Below are 26,491 nucleotides of genomic sequence, written 5' to 3'. Positions count from 1 at the left end.
ACCATTATTTTAAAGGCTCCGTGGCTCTTCAGCATCATAGACATTTCTATTGTGGAAATTAAAGGTCCAGAATTAAAGGTCTGCGAGTTCCAGTGAATGGAGCCCCAGCCCAAGTGTTAGTGATGTGAAATTTGTCTGTATTTACAAAATATTACTTAATCACTTCCCCAAGGAGACAAGAGTAAGTTCACTTTACTGAAATTTAATCCATGTGATTAAATGAGAAATAAGAGAGTTAGCTCTTAAATGAATTAATACAAAATATTTTCAGAAATTCTTCTATTAAAGCTTGGTCAAATACTCTCTCTCTGTTCTCCTAACTCCTTTCTTTATCTTTGATTCCTGAAGCTTTGGACACTTCCATAAGTGAAAAATTCAAAGCACAGAGAAAACACCATATATATTTGGCTAAGTATCTAAGTCAAACTTACAGAAAACAAAAGATAACAGCCCTTAATGATGGAAAGAGACTGAAATATCTTCCGCGTGGTGCTTCATGATCTAAATCGGACACGAGCTCTAGAGGAGTGGTAGAACCCCCAGACCTGCAGCGTGGTCGTGGTGTAAATTCTCGGGCCTCATTCCAGATCTCCTGAATGAGAAACTCCACAGTTGGCTCAATGATCCTTGCTTTAACAAGCCTTCTAGGTGACTCTGATGATGGTAACGTTTGAGAACCATTGGTCTAGAACAGACTTTGAAGAACAGAAGAACATAATCTTCAAAGCATCATTGTTATAAAAATTTTATTCCATGCTTGAAGAGAAACAAACAAACAAAAATTAAATCTGTATAGTCCTTAGATAAATATACCTTCAGACTAAAGAGCTTTCTGAAAGCCAATACGGCTACAGAATGACAATTTTTGGAAGACTCTCAGAAATCACTTTTCGTGAGCCTACCACATTAATTCAGAAATGTTTTCTCTGCCAGAGTTAGGTTATAACCTACAGGTGTTCTTTGGAATTAATTTCATGAAAATAGTTATGTATGTACAGAAAACATTTGATGCCCAAATATTTTTACAGTATGTTGGGCTACACAGGATGAAAAAGTTTCCTTGTTGAGAAGTCTTACAAGAGGAGAACATGTTTAATTTTGTGTAATCTAGTGCTCTGCAGGACTTCTCAGAGCTTTTAATATGGGAAAGTGTAATTACAAATTTCCAGAAGAGGTTATTCTCTTTTGTATATGGTGATTCTTTTGATTCATGGTGTTTCTCAAACTTGTTTGATGATGGAAACCTTTTTCTGTGGACCATCCTTTATGACCAGAATTCTGCAGAATCTATTTTGGGAAATGCTGATATGAATTATAGAATGATAGAATTTCTTGGAGCTTAGAAATCAATCAGTTCAATCTGTTAGATCTGAGCACCTGGCTTGCCTAAAGTCAGAGAGCTAATTATTCCAGAGCCACTTGGAACCTCCAGTTTGTGCTGTTACTAACCCTTACAGATAAAATGATCTTTTTTAAACATCAAATTTCATGGGTAAACACTCACTTCCTAAATACATATACATGGATGTAAATTGGTAAAATGTTTTATACCAGTCAATTAGGAAGTGGCCCAACAATGGGCAGTACCACCAACTTTGGAGTCACATTCTAGCTCCATAATTTCCTGCCAGTAAAACCAAAGTGTGAATTAATTAAACTCTACAAATCTCAGTTTCTTATATATACAATGGCGATAACAATTGTACCTACCTTCTGGCTGCTAATAAGAGGTAAAGTAATCTCTATAACATAGTCCTTGCCACATTGTAAATGCTCATAAATGTTAGCCACTGCTTTACTGATTGAATAAAAAACACACAGTGGACAAAAATTACAACCAAATCCACACTGTGTTTAAAGAATTTATATTTTATTAAATCAAAATGGACTGCATGTGCATTTGGGGGAAAAAGTATTGTATATACGCTCAAGACATTATTTATTCATTCTAAAATGTTCAGTGTGCAAATCAATTTGCAAATCCTTTGTAGTAATTCTGTCATATTTGGGGTTTACTGACTATAGCTTAGAAACCGATGGCCTATGTCAAACCACTTTTATCTAAAAATAGACTATTTAAAAAATATTTACATGAGGAGAGAGACTTCTGCTTTCTTTGCTCCATTATTTCTGTGTTTAAATTTCCTTGCAGTTGATTTTTTTATGGGTCTCTTTGGGCATGTTCAAGCCCCATTTCATGTGATCTAGTCTTCTGCAGACCTGAACAGCTGGTCAGCATCTTCCTCATAGTAACGTTTTGTTCAGAGTAGAACCTCTTCCTAAGGGAACCACTGTATCTATCAGTTAACAATATTACACACCAAGCATTTGAGTAGACACCTGTGGATAAACAGAAGACATCTGAAACCTTTCATCACTTCAAGGAACTTATAATATAGTTGAGGGAACAAATTTATCACTTGAGACCCTCCAAGTGCTCTACTGATGGTATTGGTTGAAAATGGTAATTTCTGAAAATGTTCAGAAAAAGGCAAAATCCACATGGGGGAAAATTTTAAAGTTCCATGGAGGTGGAAGCATACTGAATGCAAAAATACTGAATTAAGAATCAGGATTTAGGTTCTAACCTAGGTTTAGTTGTAGGTTCAAAGGTAGCTTTGAAACTAACTCACTGTATGACCTTGGGCTAGATTTTAACTTCTCTGGATCTTTGTTTTGTTACCTGTAAATTGAACAGTTGGATTGTGCTCTGCCTGCTGCTACTCAGGAAGGGAGACCCTTATCCCCAGTGTGCATTTTCACGTTGACTGCTCACACAGCCCTCGGAGATAGGTTCTGCTGGAAGCCCCCATTTTTCACATGAGGACACTGAGGCTCAGCAAGGTTTTATAATCTACCACCACATAGCTAGTAAATGATTGTTCCAGCACCCCCACCCGGGTTTTCCCTACTCTGGCCTCTTTTTCTTTTAACCACAAGGCCAATTTTCTCCTTTGAGGGGATGAGAAAGGGTTTAAGCTGGACCTTCAGAGATGGGTAAAGGCAGAGATAGAGTTACACTGTGAGTCTCACGCAATCCCCAGACTACATAGTAATTTATAGTGCAGTTCCCTCCCCGAATCGCAGAAAGCCTGTAATATGAGGTTATTTCTGTCCCCAGACACCAGCATTATTACGGAGATCAGCTGAGCATGAAGTTGGTTTGTTGCTTGCTCATTAGCCTTCTCTTTTTTAGGCATTTCTTGTTTTCTTTCTTTCATTCTTTGGTCATTTTTAAATTGCCTTTTTCTAAGTTCTCCTTAATTTCTCAAATAAAGCGCATTCTATTATTTCTGTATGCATACAGAAAGACTGTTTTCTCTCAACTTCTTACAAATCATTAGCCTGTAAATAATCACTAGTATAATATCATGTTTAGACTTAAAAAAAATTGGGGGGGAGGGGTAATTAGGTATTTATTTATTTTACATGGAGGGACTGGGGATTAAACCCAGGACCTCGTGCATGCTAAGCATGTGCTCTACCACTGAGCTATACCCTCTCCACCCTAGACTTACAGTAAAAGGATGACTGTCTTTCTTTTGTTTCTACTCCACTAACAGATCTTTCTTTTTAAATTCAAACTTTTAATTTAACTTATAACTGCTTTTTTTTTTACAATTAAATCAACGATTTTATCATTTCTTACTCATAGGTTAGTGAAAAAACTCACCAATGATTATAAACTAGGACAAACTATATGACACAAGAACCAAAATAACTTAATAAAAAACATATCCAAGTATGAAAAGTATTGTACTCTCACTGTCTTCACATCCTTCTCGTCTGTGTACTTACGTACAACACGTGGTTTCCTCGGGTAAATGCACCCCTGTACGTATTCTTCAGCTGTCCATTTACATCCTCTTCCATCTGCTCCATGGAGCTGCTACTGTTCATGTAGCCATCCAGGCCAGCCAGGACCCCTCGATAATCCTCTTCAGAATTTAATTTGCTTTAAGAAGTCACTGAGCGTTTGCTTTTGCAGACTCATTTTAACAATCCTAAACAGAAAGAGATCTTTTTTTTTTAATTCAACAAACTTTTAATTTAAGTCACATCTGCTTAGTTATTTTTACTGAGTTAAATATAAAGGCTCAGTTAATCAACTCATTAAATTGGTCAAGGCAGGACACTCGAACTACATAACAGGATTTAAAAAGCAACTGGCCTTTTTAGTGGTTCTCTGGTATCACACATACACACATATTGGTAGAATCCTCTGGATATAGGATTCGGCCCCCCGTAATTTTATATGATGTGCTGTTCACAATCTGTAGCATTTTGAAAACTATGTACATAAATTGGACATGACCAGTCAGACATGCCTGATAAACTCTTATGAAGTATTCGGGAACTTCAGCTACAGTCCCCAGAAGATCAATTTTAAACTATAAGAAAGAAAAGTTCACATAAAATCACAACAGATTTAACAGACATCTTTGGGAAAAAATCAAATTGTAACTCAATTTTCTACTTTTTAAAATAACAATTCAGAACTCTTCTGTCTGTTACTTTTCCTCTCTAATCACAGCTGTCTGCCTTCCGTCCTCGTGTGGTCTGCTGGAATCTGTCTAGAGATGGAAAAGCCTACGATAGTAATTGTGAGCTACTTAGCGCTCACTTTATTTCGGGTACTAGTCAAGGTGTGTTATGTTTAGTCTTTACAACCACCCCAGAAGTTAGGAACTCTGCTTGTTCCCATTTTACAAATAAGAAAATTGATACAAATAAGGAAATGGAGATGAAAGTAATCTGTCCGAAGTTTCAGAGTCATTAGTGGAGTCAAGTCAAACTCAGAGTTTGACACCAAAACCTCAGCCCTTAACCTTGAGCCTATACGTTTGCCTTCCCCAAGGGGAGAAGGGGGGCATCCGTGGGAGGACCACTTACCTCTCCTTCTTCTCCTTTTTTAGGCTGAGTTCATTTAGATGGGGTTTCTTTGAGCATCGTAGGATGATTAATTATTTAGGTTAGGAGAAAGTGAGCACCAAGGAAAGGAAATTTAAGAAAGGGAACATTTTGGATATACATTTACATCTCATATACACCTCTCCCAAATGGAGAGTTGTTTCCTGACCAATTTTCCTAGTGAAAGAGGTTATTCACAGCTGGGAAAAGCAGGCCCCTCCGCTGGCAGGATTGGACCGCCAGGGCTGTGGAAGTTAGCAGTGAGAGTCCGAGAAATTAACAGCTTACTGTCATTTCTAATATATATTAATAATTGACAGAATAAAATTTCATCCTTATCTTTCAAAAATCAAGAAGGTCTTCTGAAAATGACTTCCTCCAGCTCCTCCCCTCTGTTGTGTCTTATTGTCACGATAAAATCCTGTCTCACTTTTTCTCTTCCCCTGCTAATAGCAAGGCTTTGAATTATTGAAGGAGGGGAATGTTAGGGCTTCTGCTTGGCTGTTTCTCTCCTCTCTGCTTTGAAAGTTGATTGACTTTGGGCTCTCCCCTCTTCTCTGCCTTGGAAAAGTTGACTTTCTGTTGAGAGTCACGTCCCAGCCGTGCCTCGAGTCTGCAAACACGAAGGGCAGAGTTTAGACTCCTGAGCGAAGCAGAGGAATGTTTGAGTGGCAGGGGCCGAGGGTTGTTGACTTTACCGAAAATATTTTCTGAAAATATCTCATATACTGTTATGTTTTGTAGCTCCCCCAGCTCTTCTCCGACCCCCCACTTTTAAATAAACGTGTAGAATTATGGTGTGTACAGAGGAAGTGAGAAAATGAAGCCCACTGTTCCTATCTCCGCGGACATCTGTGCGGCTGTGACAGGGTGAATGGGCTCTTTGGGAATTCGCAGGGGAATCTTCTAGAGCCAAATTCCTTAACCGGGCAAACTTCCATCAGCTGTGTAAATAGTGTGGCAGTGTGCGGAGGCCGCTGGCAGTCTCCTGATAGTCCGCTCCTGTGCCCAGGTAGTTAAAAGGATTCATGTTCCATCCTGAGCTTGCAGGATGTGAGTTGAGGCTTGGATTCCCCGGTAAGGGGCGTGGGGTGTAGAAATTTCCTCTCCACTCTATTTACTTCGAGGGAAGGCAAGTCTGATTATGATACGTAAGGGCCGGTAGATAAAACCTCACTGAAAAGAGGACTTCTGGATGTCTGAGTGAAGAAAAAGCCTGGACTGGAAACTGGGGACAGAATTGGGCACTCGCCGATGGACCTTCATCCCAGTTCAAGAAATTCCTGGGACTCGGCGTAGGACATTGTGCTCTGAGGTTATCTGGCTGTTCGTCGAAACGGGAACTTAAAGGCAATTCGTGTATCTAGTTTCCTTTCCCCGCAGCAGCTGAAGGAAGGCCGCGACCCCGAAGGCTTCTGTGCTCCAGGCAGAGCGGCCTGCGTGTGCCTGTGCGCCCCTCGCGGGAGGGTTGCGGCTGCCCTGGGCTCCGCTCTTCCCCGGGCAGAAACCTGGCCGCGTGCCCCGCCTCCTGGACCTGAAGTTGTGTTAGTGTTCTTACGCTTATTCTGCGGGCTTCACCCCTGCCATGCAGTTTGTTTGTTGAGCTTAAACGAATGGGCACAGAGACAGCACAGCTAGGTACGGGCAGTTCTCTACCTACGTCTGTACATCGTGCGCTCGTGAAAATGCGAACAAGTCCACAACACACGAGTAATAGACTCACCTACTGTAAACAGCATCCTAGTGCCAAAGAGCTAAAAATGCTATAAAATCCCTTAACGCATCTTGTTTTTAGAGATAGCCTTCAATTGTGTATTTCCAGCATTTTGTCTGTGCTCTTTAATTCTTCCCCCACCCCCGGACACATGGAGTTCTGGCTGACAACCAGCCGTCCTCAGGTTGAGACAAAGGTTTCTCTGCTTTTTGGCTTGGCCACTGTTCTCCGTCTTCATCATAATTGTTTTAAATTTATGAAATCGATCCTTATCAATACTATCAGTATTTTTCCATTTTCAGTCCCATTTTTATAGATGTCTGTGGATAAAACCTATCAAGATATTCAAATAATTACTTAAACAAGTACTCTTTTCTATTGAAATATAGTTGATTTACAATCTTGCATTAGTTTCAGGTGTACAGCATAGTGATTCAGGGGTTTCTTGCAGATTATATTTCATTATAGGTTATTGCAAGCTGTCAGGTATTGTTCCCTGTGCTAAACAATAATCCTTGTTGCTTATCTATTTAATATATGGTATAAACAAGTACCCTTTTTTTTACTGAAGTACAGTCAGTTACAACGTGTCCATTTCTGGTGTGCAGCATAATGTTTCAGTCATACATATATACATTCATTTTCATATTATTTTTCATTATAGGTTACTACAAGATACTGAATATAGTTCCCTGTGCTGTACAGAAGAAATTTGTTTTTTTAATCTATTTTATATATAATAATGAGTATTTGCAAATCTCAAACTCCCAATTTATCCCTTCGCTCCCCCTTTCCCCCAGTAACCATAAGTTTTAAGCAAGTACTCTTATACAAAGATGGCACCATACCGTCCAAACCGAACAACTTTACCCACCGTGATCCAGTTTCCCCATGACCAATTTAAGTGCCATGTTTCTTCTTTCTTTAGTGTTCTCTGGACTTGCCTAAACCATTCCAGGAATTACCAGATACCTGATTGCATGCAGCTGTGGGTATGTTATTTTTGAAGTGATCAACTTTCTGATTTCGGTCAATGGTCCAGAACCACAGGAACTGATGGAAGATAGTTTTAGAGGCAGCGGCTGGTTTCCTATCTGCACTGTGAACACAACTGCCTCACACTGGTCCCAGAGAAGCTTGTCCCTCAGGTGGATCTCAGAGTATGTTTTGTATGTTGTAGTTGTTTTCTTCAAACAATAGAATGTTTGATCTGTTGTTGTTGGCTATTTTTTAATGCTTTTTATATTGTTTTTATTGAGTTATAGTCAGTTTGCAATGTTGTGTCAATTTCTGGTGTACAGCACAATTTTCAGTCATACATGAATATACATATATCCATTTTCATATTCTTTTTCACCATGAGCTACTACAAGATCTTGAATATATTTCTCTGTGCTATACAGTATAAACTTAAGGTTCGAATGTGTTAGACATGTGTATAGATGGTTGTGATGAAGAATTAAATTAAGAGTAATTCCAGAGAGGTCTGGAGGAAACCAGAGGAACCAGTAATTCCAGAGGAAACCAATGAGAGGTCTAGATTATTCTCTCTGTCTTCTGTTAGCACATTTACTGCTTCCTGGTGAAGTTAATCTGGTGATATATTATACTGAATTTCGTCTACATCTTACTATCACATAAAAATAGATCTGAGTAGCAATGTGGTAGAATCAGTAACAGCATAATTTTGAAAGAAGAAAGTTTGGATCCACTACTTTCTAGCTGTATGATCTTGGGTGAGTTATTTAACTTTGTTGAGCCTCCGTATGAGACTCATAAATAAAATGGAAATAATTATGCCCATCTGTCAAGGTCATTATAAAGATTAAACATATATTTTTATAAATTTTTGTGATTTCACTCAGTGTGAGTCACCCAACGTAAGTTTCCTTGGAAGATTTCCTTGGTGTGATCTGAACGCCTACGTTTCCCCATTTCACCTTTAATAATTACTGGCCAAATAACAATGCTAACCCTAGTGGAGCGGGAAGGGAGGATTGCCAGAGGGCATGTGTATGCAGTGTATTTTGGGGTTAGGCAAGGTGGGCCTGAGCAGAGGTGCCATCATAAATCAATACGTTGGCTAAGCATGTGGATAGAGAGAGAGCTGTTTCCTTAAAAAGACAGGAAAGCTATTGATCTAACCTTCAGATCCTCACGTCTTATCTCTATTTATCTGAATTGATGATGTTGGCAGATTTTTCAGAAACTGAGATATGAGGTGACACTAAACCACCTGTTTTCTTGTGGCAGAATTCCAAGCCAGAAAGCTGGAAATAGGAGGTTTGAGAGGGTAGAGAATTCTGATTTCCTCAGAATCTAGACAGTAATGGGCTGAGGAAACACTTTAAACACTTTTATATCACACAGACTTTTGTGTGCCCAGTCTGTAAGCCTTTAGGATTGGTTTCTTTTCTCTCAAAACTCTTTTCCCTCCAGAAGCTCTTGGTGTTTTTCAAAGGCACACGATGGCAGTTTGTAGACTTTTCCATGAATGGTCTCATTTTAAAGCACCAGTTTCTCGTCTGAGCTCCCTTGTAGAATTATGAACAAGGTTCAGGTCCTGGAGTAAGAAGATGTGGATTCAAACCCAACCTCTGCCATTTATTAACTATATGAACTTGGGTAAAAGGATTCTTGAATGATTCTCTGTTGATTCATTCATAAAATATGTATATATGTATTTTAATTTTGTATTGAAGTATATTTGATTAATAATGTATTAGTTTCAGGTGTATAGCAAAGTGATTCAGCTGCATATATATGTGTATTCTTTCATATTCTTTTCCATTATACGTTACTATAAGATTGAATATAGTTCCCTGTGCTATACAGTAGGCCCTTGTTATTTATCTATTTTATATATAGTAGTGTGTATATGTTAATCCTAAACTCCTAATTTATCCTCCCCACTCCTTTCCCCTTTGGTAACCATAGTTTGTTTTCTATGTCTGTGAGTCTATTTCTGGTTTGCAAATAAGTTTATTTGTATCATTTTTTTAGATTCCATATTAATACGTACATCAAAGAGTTGTTTTGAGAACTAAATAAGAGAATGTTTTAAATTTTTTGAAAGCTCTATCACTGCGATGAAGAGTTTTAGTAGTACACTAGATCATCACAAGATTCTGCTATATCCTATAAAGCATAAAGAGCAAGCAGAACTTTATACAGCATCATTTACTAATGTCTGCGACTCATAATGAGGAATACAAAAAAAAAATGCCTGTGAAATACTTTCCTTTTTAAATGTAACACTTTCTTATGAAATACCAGGGCAAGGGCCAAGGCCAAGAAATATTTCGGTTTCCCACAACAACCTCCCCTCCAGGAAATGGCAAGAACAAGATGATAGAAAAAATTTCCACGTTAGCACACAGGGCATTTCTTCTGTTTGTTGCTTAGAAGGATTTTATGTTTTTAAAAGGAAGGTCGGTTTAGCCTATGTTCTAAAGAGTTCCCTTCAAAAGGAGTTTTATTCCTGGAGAAATAAAAAGGGCAGCACTTTAAAAGTGCAGCTGTGAAGGCCCGTCAAGTTGTGACTTGATCGTGGCAAGAGAAGGAACTTTTCTTGAAGTATTACACCTTGATTCTTGGCTGAGTAGTGGCGACATGCTTGGGGACCATCCATCTTCATTTGGTCAGGATGAGTGATAGAGGGAGATCACTAAATGTTTTCTGATTAGTCATCCAATTGATAAATATGTCTAAGAGCTTATTATGTGCACGGGGTTGCTAGGCCTTAGTGGGGGTGCAGGAGGGAGGCACTGGCGGGTAGTTTTGCAGGGATGTTTGAGTTACATTCTGGGTCTCAGAGAAACTTGTAGTCTAATGGAGAGAGGGTATACATAACCTGATCACAAGGTACAAAGCATAGTTGCATATCAGAGTGCAAAATGGAATTCAGGAGGAGTGGAAGGCCATTTTCATTTGGGGAATCAGAAAAGAGTTAACGAGGGAGGGTGCGTTAGAGCCGAGTGTTGCAGCCTCGCTGTCTTTGGGCGTGTGGAAGAAGGGGAACGAATATTCCAGGTGGAGGAGAAATCAAGGCCAAGTGAATGGGCAAGTGTGAGGAACATCAAGAGAAGAGGGGGAAATAAGCCTAAAAAATGGGAGCCCTGGACCAAAGGAAGAAGGGACACTGACTGTTTAAAATGGGATGATATTTTATTACCTTGTTTCTAAGATTCACATTTTATTCCCCATTTTAATGTTTTTGAAATAAAGAAAAATTAGTCGGTCAATATGTATATTTAGTGTAATTTTTCTTTATTGCCTAAAAAGAGATTGTTGAAACAATGGTATAGCCACAATTGATGGAACTATTTTAATATTTTATCATTGTAATGATCTATTTTGTATACAAACGTCTACTTTATAAACTTCTTGGAGAAATAAGTAGAATGATATCTGTGTAGCTCTGGTCACACAGTGTACTCAATAAACTTACTATTTTTCAAAAATAGAGTTGAACTAAGTTTGATAGGCAATGGAGATGTACAGAAGGATTTCAAAAAGGAGAGGGATGATCAGCCATCCCTGTGACATCAAAATCACCTGCCAGTAATTTTAAGAATCAGTTCAGGGATGAAACCCACCCGGGACACTATTATAATAGTCAAGGCAAGAGTAAGGAAAGGTTAATCTAGGGGAGAACCAGCGAGTGTGAGTGTGACCCGAGCCTTGTCTTACAGATACGATTCACAGGACTTGCTAAGTGATGGGGTGCAGCAAAAAGGGAAGTAGAAGTAAGCCAGAAAGAGAAAGAAAAGTATCGTATATCACTTGTACGTGGAATCTAATAAAAAAGAAAAAAGAAGACACTAATAAACTTATTTACAAAACCGAAACAGACTCACAGACATAGAAAACAAACTTACAGTTACCTGGGTGAAAGGGGTAAGAAGGGATGAACTGAGAGTTCGAGATTTGCAAATATTGACTGCTATATATAAAATAAATAATAAGTTTCTTCTGTACAGCACAGGGAACTATATTCAATGTCTTGTAGTAACCTATAATGAAAAAGAATATGAAAAGGAATGTATGTATGTATATGTATGGCAAACATTATGCTGAACACCAGAAATTGACACATTGTAAACTGACTATATTTCAATTAAAGAAATAATACAAAAAAAAAGAGAAGTAGAAACTATGGAGAGGATTGTACTATTTACAGAAATAGAAGATACGGGATGTGATATTGTGATTTATAAGAAAAATGTATATTTGGTCATTCAGATGATAAAAATATAGTTCTCATATATATTTGATCTTCATCCATGGTTCCTGACTCACAGCTCCCAAAACCTTTAGAATTTCCTAACTATTGAGAGTGGCAAAGTGTCTCATGTTATGATAATGAGGTGACTTCTGGGCCTCACCTAAGGTTGGGGGCTGATTGCCAGAGGAGCCAACCATGTGATTGGAGAGTTGGAACTTTCAGTCCCACCCCCACCTCCAGAGAGAGAAGAGGGCCCGGCGGTTGAATCAATGACCAACAGCCAAATGATGTAATCAATCATGACTATGTAATGTAATGATGCCGCCATAAAAACCCAAGAGGGCAGGGTCCAGAGACCTTCCAGGCTGGTGAACACATGGAGCTTAGGGAGAGTGGTGGACTAGGAGAGTGCATGGAAGCTTCGAGCCCTTTCCCCGTACCTTGCCCAATGCAGCTCTTCTATCTGACTATTCCTGAGTTATGTTCTTTTATAATTAATTGGTAACCTAGTAAGTAAAATACTTCCCTGAGTTCTGTTAGCCACTCTAGCGAATTAATTGAACTCAAAGAGGAGGTCATAGGAAGCTCTGATTTGCTGCCAGTTGGTGAGAACTACAGGTAACAGCCTGTATGGCTTGCAACTAATGTCTGAAGTCCAAAGAGGGGTCATGGGACCCTCTAATCTATAGCCTGGACTTGTGACTGGAGCCTGAAGTGGGGGGGGGGGAGGTGTTGGTGGGTGGCAGTCTTACAGGACTGAACCCTTAACCTGTGGAATCTGACATTTAGAGTCATTTTTATAGGTGATAGTTGAACCCATGGAGGCACATAAGATTTTTGAATGAAGAGAATATACAGGGGAAAGAGAAAAGAATTAAGAATGGAAACTCTAGAGAAAAACAACGTGTAGACAATTCGTTGAAAAGAAACCAGAGGAAACAGAGCAAGAAGTTTGGAGAAGAACTAAAAAAAGACCATGATCCTGAATCTAAAAAGAAAAGAAAAAGAGTCAACAATGCTAAGTATAATTGACCCCACCAGAACACATTCATGGACAAATTGGTACAAACAGATACCTTTTTTAAAAACTGAGTTATACTTGACATAGAACATTATATCAGTTTCAGTGTACAACGTGATGATTCGACATTTGCGTATATAATGTACAGCATGGTGTCTATAGTTAGCGATACTGTATTGTATATTAGGAAGTTGGTAAGAGAATAGATCTTAAAACTTCTCATCACAGGAGATACCTCTTTCCTTACACACGCGAGCTGTCCTTGAATATCTCTTGGCATTTGGCTGCCGTCTTTCTGTGGCTCTCACTCCATTCCTTTTGCAGCAGTTTCTGACCCCTTTCATTTTGACCTGCATTTCTGTGGTTGCTTTAGAGTTTTTTCTCCCCCTCTTCCCTGTTTGCATGTGGGAAAATGCAGAGCACAGACTGAGGCAGCCCCTTTGGGTAATCCAACACTGATGCTGAAGAGTGTCAGAGAGAGAAGTGAAACCAAGGCCACCTGGGCAAATCATTGAGGCAGGCCCTGGTGTTCCCCTTTTATGGCAATCCAACACTAATAATAATAATAATACCACATGGTTTAGGATCTCAGCACAGACCTACCCTGATTCACCTTCAGATTTTCTGGAAAAGGTGCTCTTGCCTCTTCCAGCTCCTCCTCGGCTCTCGCACTATGTTGATGTTTCTATTTCTATGTTATTTTATCCAGCAATTAGTTCTTTCTTTACCTTGCCACTTGGGGTCCTTTGAACAGACTCATATCCACAGAAACCAGCTTAAATTTTGAAAGCTACTGCATAACTTATGTTGAATGCATTATGTACTTGCAGACAGTGGCAGTCTCGTATTTTTCATAAATCACATTTTCATGTGGTAATGTATTATACATCAAGAGCCTGCTGGCACTGTATTTAGTTCTAGTGTGGGAAACTTGTAGGCATGGATTAGGTTTGGTTTTGATTTTCCTGCTGATGGGGATTGTGATGTCGAACTCCAGCACTGAACCAAATACCTGACTCTGTTAATGTGTCAGTTTTAAGTGCAGAAGCAGAACTGACTTTAGCAAAGAGGACACGCTTTTTTTTTTTTTTTTTTTTACTGTTTTTGCTTGTTTGTTTTTGTTTCATTTCTAATAGTGGACTTGATAACTTTCTAATTTCCTGAATCTGGGTCAAAACTTGGGCATCTTATTTCTTAAAAGCTTCTCTAATTTTCTAAGTCCCACTAAAGTTTGAAGATCATTTCTTTTCTGAAAAAAGTTTTAAAACATTATAGAAAAACGAGGATAGGTGGGGAACTATCTGGTAAAAAAATTTTTTTTAAACGAGAGATACTAAAATCTGTAATTACTGGTAGCTTAAAAGCCTTTAAAAGAACATTTGCGGCAGAATGGAGAACTTTCAGAAAACTGGGGAAAAAAAAGCCAATATCCTATCTAAATATTTTTGAAGGAATAGGAGAGATTCGGGCAACTGCAGGCGGAAAGAAAAAACACAGCACTGAAAATATTCTCATAATGTTGGTTTGGTAAGGGAGCGACTATTCTTCAACCATGCTTAGGCTGAGCGAAAGGAAGTGGGCTGACACTGGAGTGTGAGGGATTTAGGTTAGAATGTAAGAGTTTTATGACTGGGAGGAACATTGGAACAACTTCCTAAGAAACATTGTGCAACCTATTTCTCTAGAGATCTTTAAAAATAGGATAGATTTTCACGTCTGGCTTAAATCTGGTGCTGCCCAAAAGTGAAAGAGAGCCAGAGTGCTTTATTTTATGCCTCATATATATTCTGAAGACCTTTTAAAGTCTATTCCTCATTTCAAATGTCGGAAGCCAAGAATTTGTGTTCTCCTATGGCATCATTAATTTTTGAAACAGTCTTTCACCTTAAGTGAATTTTGCTTTATAAGCTGTGTGCATGTATATTGCTTCCCTTAAGACTTTCATCTCATTTCCATGGAAAATAAGAATGGCTAAGCACACCCACTCCCACCCCACCTCCTTTTTTTTTCCTCCCTCTGCTTTGGTACATTGTGTTTTTGGTCACATGTATACACAACAAAGTTCAAATAAGTCGTCATAGGAACAATTTCTGGCAGGCTTTGGCAAATCAAGTATATGCTATATAATGTATAATAATTACATACGGCAGAGGGCTCAGAAGCTCTTGGCAGCTGCCCTGTCTGGTTAGAAAAGGAAGCAAGTTACAGAGTTTGGACATTCAGTTCTGAGACATTATTCCTGAGTCAACAAGATTTTAATTATGTATGTGGCCTAGAAGAGACATTTACGCAAGAGGAACATATTGTTGTCGAATGTGTTTGTGATTTTGCTCATGGTTCAGAATTGGAAAGAAGCCGAAAGCAATTTCTGAAGGTACATAACTGGATTGAAGGAATGGATACCTCTCCTAGTGGCAAGGAGACAACCAATGTCCCTGGCTTTGCTTCCCCACTCCCTCATTCAACACACTTCCTTTTCTTTTATAGTTATCTTTTTATGTGAAAATGTATTAATATATATATTTTATCACACGATATTCGTTCATTTTAAAATCACGCTACTCAGACAGAAGTAAAGGGTGTGTTAAACACAACTTCATCTTTGAACATCTTTTTCTCCTGTCATGCTGTTGAGGTCACTCAGAGTCTTTTGTTTATAAACTTGCTGCGTTCTTGCATATATGTTAGTCTAGTGTTGGAAAAGGTTTAAAATCCCCTCCTCTGACCTGAGTTACTGCATGAGGAATAGAAAGACTATTCTGAATAATGGTGGAAACGTCCTCTCTTATGGGTGGATTAGAAGGAATCAAGGGCCTGCAGAAGGCAGAGAATTCAGCTTTTCTGAAAGTCGGCTTTTCTTCCTGTGCCTCCATTCCTTGCTTCATTCACTAATTGATTGATTAGCTGGTTGGCTGAGTCAATCATTCAGTATTTACTGAACACCCACGGTGTGTCAGTTCTACCATGAGGTCTCAGCGGGTGACCTATGATTGGCCTTGTTTTGGTTTAACTTGCGTCCTGATGTTCGTTTGTTTAACTTACCTTCTCCGCACCCTTTCGAGTGGGCTGCAGTGATAGTGACATCTTCTGCCTTCAATAGCTGGTAGTTACTGAGCACCTACCAGATATGGTTCTAAGGGCTTCTATAAGTCATCTTATTTCATCCTCACAGCAAGCCACCTTAGGAAGCAGGTCTTGTGAACAACCCATTTAAATAGGAAGGAACTGAGTACAGGGAGAATGGCTAACTTGTACAAGGTCACATCCCTCATGGGTGAACCCAGGCTACGGGACTGAGGTTTTTCTTAACCCCATGCTGTACTGCCTCCCAAGATTATTTATTCTATGATTTTTTGGCTTATAGATTTTCTTTAGGTGCAAATTCCTAAGGCCACCTCTATGCCTTATTAAATGATCCTTTTTTTTTTTTTTTTACCTTCAGTCTTCATCTCGTTTACCTCCTTGAAAATCTGTCTGTAGTTGTTTTGAAAGAAAACCAATAAATGTCTTGAGTCTCCACTTGTTAGATTTTTCAACATTTTCTCAACGCCGTCTTGGTTCTGTCTTAAGGCTTTACAAAGTAACCAAATCAATGTGGCACGTGTGTAAAGATGCACATAAAATAAGCTATTTTAGAACATGAAATGACTTTTTCCTCTGATGTTCATACTGAGGAAAACAATCTTTGTTTTGAGTATTTTCAGTAACTAAAAATACTTAAAACCCTGTGAGGGTTTGGTAAAGAAAAGAAAAGTGCAGAATGTACCTAAGTGTGTACAGTATTGGTTTTCACCAACTTAGTAAGGAATCGCACACCAGTCTTCAGCAAACCCAGAAATGACAACTATGATTTTATAAGCATGAGAACCCGAATCATGTTTATTTAATGCCATATTACTCAGTTATACCTTCAAAAAAAACCTTCCTTTTAAGATGAGCCAGGTCTACCAACCCAACATATCATCTTGGAGCAATTAAAGGTTTTAGAGTTTCCCCTACTGGAATCTTATTTCCAGCTGACGGATTTTGAAGGTTCCCCAAGGGTAACCATTTAGTAGATGTCATGTACCTTTTAATGTGGGGCTTGCAAAAAGACAAATGATCACTTGGTTGGATCCTGGGGGCTCATACTTTGCTTTGCTCTGTGGACCCCGGAGTTAGCGTCTCAAATGCCTGGAGACATGCAAAAACTGGATTCTCCTCTGCACGTCCTGGCTCTACCATTTGCTCAACATCTGTGTGATCTTGGGCAAATTAAATCCTGGTGCCTTGGGTCTTGCTTCTGTAGGAGGGGAACAGCCACATCTATCTTATAAAGTTGTTGTGAAATAAGATAATCTGTGGAAAGCACGTGGCAGGGGGCCTGGCCCATAATAAACACCCAATAAGTGTTAGATTTTATCCACCCCAACAGTGGTGACATTGAAGGAGACTTATACTGAACTCAGTTCTTTTCTATCACCTTAATAGAATTATTTGATATTCATACTGTCATTTGTGGCTTCATAGCACTAGAGAGCTGGATAAGGGTTGTAAAGGGCTGTTGTTGTTGTTTTAGTATTTTTAGTTCCTCGAAACACAAAGGATTGTTTTTCTCTATAGGGACATTGGAGGTAAAAGTCACTTGATATTCTAAAATCATTTATTTTACATTAACCTTTACAAATGTGCTATATTGGTTTGGTGACATTATAAGGCTTTTGGAGAGAATCAAGAGAGTAAATAGACACTTTTGGACATCTAAGCCTCTACAGCTGGGAGACTTGATTAGTGAGACGTGTAAGAGGGGACTATGGGATCCCTGAGAGGCAGAGAGAGTGTGACGGTAAAGGGCATGGACCTGATTCAGGGGTTCCTTTCTGACAATACCTGGAGGAGTCTGTGTTTAGAGATCGGAGTCTTCCGCTTTGCACTTGTGTTGACAAATAGATGGAAAGCTTATTATAAACCTCAGACAGTACCGTCCATAGCAATTAACCTGTAAACGATTACCTTCCTCCCTCTTGTTTTAGCAGTGAAATACTTACTGCAGAAAGATTGGAAGAGGATATGGCAAAAAATGACAAGTGAATTTTATTTTCCTACCCTGGGTGCCACCACCTCTGCTGCTTCTGGATTTTCCAGAGGCTGGGGTCAGCTGTTTCCACTGCCCTGAGGCTCCCAGGGCTGCTCTCAAGGAGCTGTGGCTGTTATCAGATGCTGGCTGAAGGCTCCCTGGGAGTGGGTTCCCTGCTAGCTTTTGGGGAAGGGGATGCCCATTAAGAGGGGTTAACACTTGCCTCATACTGGACCAGGTGTATGGAGAAGGTTGACTCTTGAAGGGAGCTTCCAGTTAAAGTGGATGATTAATTAAAATTGGTTCACTTGTCTATTCTTTCCCTCAGCCCATTACTATGGAATGCTCCCCGAATGTGCTCAGGTCACAGTGCTAGCTGGGGGATGCAACAGTGGACAGGACAGACACCATGCCTGCCCCGGCAACCTAGAGTCTAGTGAGGGAGGCTTACAGTCGCGTGGGAGAGTCAGAGGAGGCCGTGTGAAGAAAGTTGGTGAGGGTGAGGGGTGGAAGGACATGTTGAGAGTTGTGCAGTCAAAATTCCCTGCTCTGGGTGGGGAAGAATTTGTACAGTGTTTCCACCCCACCTGTCACTGAAGAGAGGGCCAGTCGCATAAGGCAGTTCTTAAAGGGTCACCCTTATCTGAAGATTCTGTCTGTCTTGCCATCCAGGGAATCCATGCTGTGGTCTTTGGGGTTTTAAATATCTATCTCTCAACAGCAGTTTGTGAACTCTGTAGGCAGTATCGAGAAAAAGTACAAGTAGGGCCCATTTTAATTCACTCAATATGCAAAAATCTAAATTTACAAAGCAGATATGTCAAGGTGAAATACACTGTCTGTTTCAAAAAAGCAGTCTTCTTGGTGTCTTCAGCTTACTGCGTCCAACCAGTGCATCAGTAGAGACCTCTGTGTTAGGGAGACAGTTCACACTGCACAATGATTCTCCATTGTCACAGATGCAGTCACCATAACATTTCTTTAATAATTACCCTTTCTGGGTAATTAATGTCTGATCTGATCTTCAGAGGTTAAATTTACAGGTCAATTATGAGGAGCCACCGAGTCCCCAGAACCTGATTCTGCATTTACCCTCATGCTGCATGTGGCCTTCTTATAATTCTAAAGTGAGCTAGTGGAAGTCTGTTATGGTAAAACCCAGGCTTTTACTTTTAATTTTTGTTTTCTATTAAATATCATTGTCCTTTCTTTTAAAAAAATCAGAGATCTTGGGTGAGACAGCTAAAGAAAGGAGATGGCTTAATTTTTAAGTTTGAAAGTTTGTGAAAATATTACTTAAAAAGAAGAAAGGGGTTACATGACTATGCTCATTTTTAAAAACTTAATGTTCTGCAGAATATGATAACATAAGAATAATGATTATAATTAAGTCAAAGATATAGTTCTCTTATTAACACTCATGTATTTCCTTGAATCACTTCAAATAGATATTCATATTACTGCATAACATTCTGTTTTCCTTAATAGAAATATGAAATTATTTATAAGGCCAGGTAAAATAATGTTTATCAAATTCCAGGTCATGACTCATTGGCGGGTAGGGAAATTTATAAAATGGGTCATGATGATATATTTTACAAATGAAAAAATAGAATAGAAAATACCAGAGTGCAGACTAGGAATAGACTTACCATATGACCCAGGAATCCCACTCCTGGGCTTGTATCCAGAAGGAAATCTACTTCAGGATGACACCTGCACCCCAATGTTCATAGCAGCACTATTTACAATAGCCAAAACATGGAAACAGCCTAAATGTCCATCAACAGGTGACTGGATAAAGAAGATGTGGTATATTTATACAATGGAATACTACTCAGCCATAAAAACCGACAACATAATGCCATTTGCAGCAACATGGATGCGCCTGGAGAATGTCATTCTAAGTGAAGTAAGCCAGAAAGAGAAAGAAAAATACCATATGAGATCGCTCATATGTGGAATCTAAAAAACAAAAACAAAAACAAACAAACAAACAAAAACAAAGTGTAAATAAAGGACAGAAATAGACTCACAGACAGAGAATACAGACTTGTGGTTACCAGGGGGGTGGAGGGTGGGAAGGGATAGACTGGGATTTCAAAATTGTAGAATAGACTACACTGTATAGCACAGGGAAATATACACAAAATGTTATGATAACTCACAGAGAAAAAAAATGTGACAATGAGTGTGTATATGTCCATGAATAACTGAAAAATTGTGCTGAGCACTGGAATTTGGCACAACATTGTAAAATGATTATAAATCAATAAAAAATGTTAAAAAAAAAAAAAAAAGAAAAAAAAGAAAATACCAGAGTGCACCACACTTTGAAAGGGTAGATTTTATTTCATGGTCATACTTATATGTATATAAATAGCATATAAACACATACACAAGAGTCCTGAATTAAAATTTTAAATATATTTATTTTTTTACATGTATGTATATATGTTAAATGTTTTTCTTAATGTGGAATGCAGACACAAAGTCTGAGAAATCTTAAGATGGAGAGTATTCAAAATAAGAAGTAAAAAAAAATTACCACTCTGCACATTAAATATGACTTTAAACACTAAATAATGTTATTAAAGCAGTGTCCTCGACCTTAGTAAATTCACAGTTCTAATAAACAAAAGAGGCATTCAAACAAAATATATTCATATACATGCATGTATATGTGCACACAAACACTTACCTATAAATAGAATTTTTAAAAGCCTTAAATACATTGCAAATCTTTAAAATATAATTAGAAATAGAATTTCCCATCCCATAAATAACTGTTGTTAATAACGTAAAGTCAAGGGTATAGTTATGCTGCTGTTTTAACAGCGTTCACTCATTCATATACTAAGCTAAACAGTATGAAAAAAAATTGCATGCAGTTGCTACTTTTTTTAGTTTGAAATTTATAGCCTATTTAGCACCTATCCTCTCATTAGCCTGGGACTATAGTAAATGGACTGTGTGATGCAGTTGGACTCTAGAAGGAAATTCTGAAACCGCATTGAATGGTTGAGAATGGACAATCTTATCCCTCATCTTAATGATTTTTTTTTCCCCTCATCGCTCTCTGATCTGAATCGGTCTTGCTGAACATTGTAACACTGCTTTGCCCGTTCTCCATCATGGACCATATAGGCTGCCCGGGAACTCCCGGGACTGAACACATTCCAGACATTCCTTAACACAACGTTCCTCAAAAGGTTGGTTTCTTAGGATCCGGCCTGAGCACTGCCTGCATGGTTCACAGAGACCCTGCTGAAGCCTTTCATGGGCAGCCGGCCAGACAGCGGCAGCTGCCTCCGCTCTGAAAGACTTGCTTCACTCAGCTGCGAGCCCATCAAACTCGCTTTAGGAGGGGTAAACTGAGGACACTGTGATCGTCAGTAAAGAAGAATCAATCAGTGGGGCCGAGTTTCCAGCAGCGCAGAGAAGCTCCACATAGATTGTGTATCTTGGTATCATATGTGTTTTCTTTGGAAAGAGGCATTTAAATGAAATTTCCTATAGCAAAGATTTGGCTCCCCCCCAAATCCAAGAGACTCAAAGTCACTTTTAAAGAATTCAAGAAATGGAAACTACCCTGGAACTCTTATGAGCTGCCTTTCCTATAAAAATAATTTCAGGATGCACCATTTCCCTTTTTTCCCTAATAATATTTCCGATTCTGCCCATCTTTCCTTCCTCAGTCTCTCTCCTCCTTTTGCTTCCCAGACACTTCATTTAAGTTCTCTAATTCTCTTTTCAGACCAGAACACTGATATCAAACATTCCAGGATTCAAGGTTTTTCAAGAAGGTGAACACAAAAACCTAGAAACTTTTCCCTTCATGTTTCTTTCTGGCCATTGGGCTGTTGACTGCCAACCTCAAGAGTTGGGTTTGCCTAAAATCCTCCTCATTCCTCTTCTTCCCAGCTCAGCCCCTCCTTCTGGTTCCCACATTCCTGGTAAACACAGCCAAACCCAGTATCTTTCTCAGAAACCCAAAGCCCGAGTGCAAGGTCTTTCTTCCACAGAGTTCTCACTCCAGAAGACATGAGTTCTTGGCCAGGTGTCATAACCTGTGATCACACATCTGGATGTGGATGATCTGACCAGTGGAGTTTGTCCTCAAGCCCTATTCTTTCTCAGTGACCCATGGGATGCTGAACAAATTAGAAGTGCTCTAAATTTGGCATGTGACTGATTGCCAAAGAAATGTGACTCAGAGCCCAGGGGCTCATCACAGAACGAGATGATTAAGAAGCTGAGGGATCAGTCCACACTCCAAAGGTACAGCCCCGTGCAGCTGTGGGCCGGGGCTCACGGAAAATATTAAAAATAAAAGTAAGGTGGGCAGTGCTTTTCCTGTAGCATGTATAGGACACTTACACTTCCATGTCCTTTTCTTGCCTTATTTGTTTGCCACTTTTCATTTAACCAGAGGCCCCTTGACTTTGGAAGCTGTGGCATAATTTTCAAACGCCAGCTCTGAAACCAAGAAACTCACCAAGACAAGGCCTGTAAGATGTCATCAGCTAAAAATACCCCTAGTGGATTATTGTAAGCAGGAAATGAAGCAGAGATAGCAAGTTCACGCTGACTTTTAAGAGTCACTATAGAGTGTTTACAAGGATCTCACAGATGACTAAAATTAGTTTATTCTGCACAGCATTATCCACTGCTGACTCAAGATGGTGATACAAGCAGGGTCAAACTGTGAACTCACCAGGAAAGTCATTCCCTAAAATTATTCTCTGGCAGGGAAAGACCCCTAGTTCACATCTACGGATGGAAGATGAGGTATAAATAGTAACTTGTTATGCCATCGCTCAGAAGCTGTGTTTTCCGCTTGTTTCCAGATCTCTGTTTCTTGAAAATGGAAAAACGTCCTGATCAGTCTCATTGTGGTGTGTGTGTGTGTGTGTACATCATTCTTTTAGTGGTGTGATACGATAATTAGAAAAGAGAGGCTAAATGATCTGGTGGTAATGATCATGCAGCAACTCACTGACACTCAAAATTAAGTTGGTCCTATAAAGGGCCTTTGAGCTGACCTAAGTGTAAACGATCAGTTGATTAGAAGCACATTCAGACAGGTGTGGGCAGACAAGGATATGTAGACACGTGTACCCTTGGGATGGTTTCTTGGTTATGAAAAACGTTTTTCTGCACACAGCTCACCCTTGAACAACATGGAGGTTAGGGGTGCCGACCTTCCCTGAGGTCAAAAATCCAAGTATAACTTAAAGTCCGCCCTCTGCATCCAGGTTTCCTCTGGATCCTCGGTTTCAACCAGCTCCCTGTCCTCAGTTTTGTGTAATACTGTAGTATTTATTATTGCAAAAAAAAAAAAATCCACATATAAGTGGGCCTTCACAGTTCAAAGCTCTCTTGTTCGAGGGTTAACTGTATTTAAGGGCCAGCTTCTCAGAATGAAGCTGTCTCCACACTCTGCTGAAGTTATTGCTTTGGTTGGTTCACTCAAGTAATCAATTCCATAAGGAAAGGAATCAGACAAACCAACTCTTTAGCTAAATGGGCTGATCAATTCAGCAAAAAAGAGGCTCCAGCATCCCTGTACCAGCCGATACTCTGCAGTGTTCTCTCTTCCCGGCCGATTTCATCTTCCTTTTCGTCCAGATTTTCTGTCACATTCATTCAGGACACAACTAAATGTTGAGTGTGTGCCGGCGTCATTTGGGTTCTAAATCATTCTGTTTCTCTGTAGGTGCCCATTCTCTGCCACTGATAACTTTCCCCCATCTGTTTAATCCATTTTCTGGCTTATTAAATCCTGGGATTATTTCTTCAGTGACAAAGCCCTCAAACTATGCATCACTGATTTTCTATTTTTGAAGCCCTGGAATTTTCCTTGTTGGGACACTGAGTCCTTTATTTCTAGTTAGGCTTTCCATCTTACTCATATTTGGCTTTGCTTTATCAATAAATTACACAATCAATAATTAGGAACAGGATCCCAGCGTGTGCTGCAAACATGACTCCCAGTGACTGGTGGGAAAGGAGGGGCGTTCAGGGAGAGGTGGCATTGGGACTGCAACGCAGGCGAGATGATTCCTGGGCTTGACAATGGAATGAGAAGTTGTTCATGTTTAAGCAACAGCTGGACTCGTACTCAGGTTGGTAGTAGTTCTCTTCTGTGGTGAGATGAGAGTTTTTAGTAGAAACCATCCCATTTTATTGACTTTTTCTTTTACAAGAGCCTTTGTACCAAGAGGCAGCTTTAGAAACAAGCCACTGGACCTGTTCTACTGTAAAAGCAGGGCTCCGCAAAATGCTCCAGAAGTAAAGTATTTTCTAAGATTCTGTTCTAATGCCTCCACCTCAGTGAAGTCTTTCGTGATCACCCCAGCTGGGAACCATGCATCCATCCTATCAACTCCCACAGCACTTTGAGATAATCCGGGTGGGAGACGTTAGCACAGAGCCTGGGGTAAAGCAAGCGTTGATTCTTACTGTCGTGCCTCTTTGTAACATGTATCACCTTCAGCTGGAGGGTCTGTCCTCAGCAGACTTCCACCTGGTTACCTCTAAGCATGTATTGAATGAATAATAGATCGTTAGTCCATCTCAGGGATCTTTGACCCTCAGGCTTGACATTCAGTAGACAGTAAGTACAGGGATACTGAATGTTCAGGGATTGGATATAAACCAAAAAGTCCACTGCCGAAGTTCAGCCTTTGTTCTCCTGGGTTAACTTCCCTAACCTCCTGTTAGTGCCAAAGACATTAAACAACAGCAACTTCACTCCTGAGCCCAGTTCCTATAAATGACCGGCTGGTTATTTAAGTAACTGGCCAACCAGCTTCATTGACACGTCCCACATGCAGAGTTAAATAATTATGGCTAATGCTTATAGGGCGTTTGCTCTGGGCCAGGCTCTGTTCTGACCACTTTACATGCACTCACTTACTTAATTCTCACTGCAATCTGTTCTAAAGACAAGGCACCGAGGCACAATGACATTAAATCCCTAGACTCAGGTCAAGTTCTTGCCAAATACTGCATTGCAGCCAGAGCTGGGCTGGAGTTGCATGTGGTTTGATAGCACACGTCTCCCGGCTTCGTGCAAAAATGCTAAAATGGGAGAAAATGCCAGAATCAGTCCAGCCAAGATGCTGCTGCCCGGAGGCTTAATGTCTCTCTCAAATATACTTGAGCAATCCCCTTTCCTCTCTGTTGTAGGTGTCCCAGGTAGAGCGGGGAGGAGGGCCACAGAAGCTGGTTTATGAGCACAGGAAATGCTTATTTCACGACTCAGACTCCGTGGCTTTGTGAGCGTCTGCTCTGCTCCCTCGGTAAGCACCACCCTGCCTCATCTACTCCCACTTTCTCTCCCACACTCTGATCTCTCCCAGCTCTTCCCTTAGCTTAGAATTTTCCACTTCCCTACCCTCCTTTAATCGTGTGGGCCCTACAGGTCAGTCAAGATGCAACTTAGAGGACACGTCTTGCCAGAAGCCCTCCCTGACCATCCCAGACAGGTGCCAGATCCCTGCAGCTCTGGGTGTGTCCTCCTATCCTGGCTTATCGTTCTACACTGCAATTGTGGGTTCAATGGTCTCTGACTGTGAACTCATCAAGGGTGGGGACCCTGTCTTGTCCGCTGGTATCCTGAGATCCCAGTATCAATTCTGGGCACGTAGGTTTCTCGTAAATACTTGCTGAATGAACAAATAAGTGAATAAATACAAGTGTTCCCTTGCAAGTCCATTCCACTCTGAAAGCATGACATAACACCAGCTACAGCGACCATGAACATCCGCATTCAGAGGCCTGGGGTTGGCTGGAAGGACACAGACAGGAACAGCAGGTTAGAAATATCATTTCTTTGTCTATATCAGCAAGAAGAAACCCCACTGCTGTCCAACCCAAGACCATAGGAGTAAATAATCTTTGATGAAGGCAAAAAAAAAAAAAAAAAAAAAAGTTTAAGCCTGAAAAATTTGTGGCTGGAAAAAAATGTTTCAAACAGCATTTTATTTTTCCCGTCTGTGGGCTTGTTGTATAAATAATGCGTGAGACAAATATGTGATAGAGAGATTCAGTGGTAATTACTTGTTCTCAAATGTTTGCTTAACCACGCCTCTTAATCCCACAGACAGTAGTTTAGCACAGAATTAAATTCTGCCCTTTAGGAAGGATTAGCTTTTGGAGTTTTGTGTTTCTGTAGTTTAAATGTTTTTATCCCAATATTTGTACTTTTCCATTTAGAAATAATGCACTGAGCGTATGGGGGGCAATAGAAATTGCATGAGATTTTTATGATTTAACTCATCATCCTTATTGGTTTTTACAGATACTAATATTGTTTAAACTACTTATCTGTGATTAGTTACAGGAGCATAGAAAGAACCACTAGACCACTCTCTCCTCTAATGAATCTAGTAGCTTTTCTTTACCAATCATCAAAGTCTTTAATTTTATAAAGGAAAAAAAAATCTTTCAACCTTTAGTCTCAAAATAGAGAGACTTCATGGGGCAGAGTTATTTGATATAATTATGGAGAAAGATTTTCCCCTGCTGCCTGCCACGTGTAGCAGAAAATGGGGG

General features: G+C 39.7%; 1 protein-coding gene and 1 pseudogene across 1 annotated transcript in view; one reads left to right on the top strand and one right to left on the bottom strand.

Annotated features, from left to right (window-relative positions):
* Positions 1–26,491, top strand: part of LOC116668101 — a 54,689-nt gene that overhangs the window by 18,546 nt on the left and 9,652 nt on the right. The window lies entirely within an intron of this gene.
* On the bottom strand, positions 3,411–3,994 carry LOC102522680 (annotated as a pseudogene).

This window comes from Camelus ferus, chromosome 13, assembly GCF_009834535.1.
Source record: "Camelus ferus isolate YT-003-E chromosome 13, BCGSAC_Cfer_1.0, whole genome shotgun sequence".
Taxonomy (NCBI): domain Eukaryota; kingdom Metazoa; phylum Chordata; class Mammalia; order Artiodactyla; family Camelidae; genus Camelus; species Camelus ferus.
This window is presented reverse-complemented; position numbering and strand designations above follow the sequence as displayed.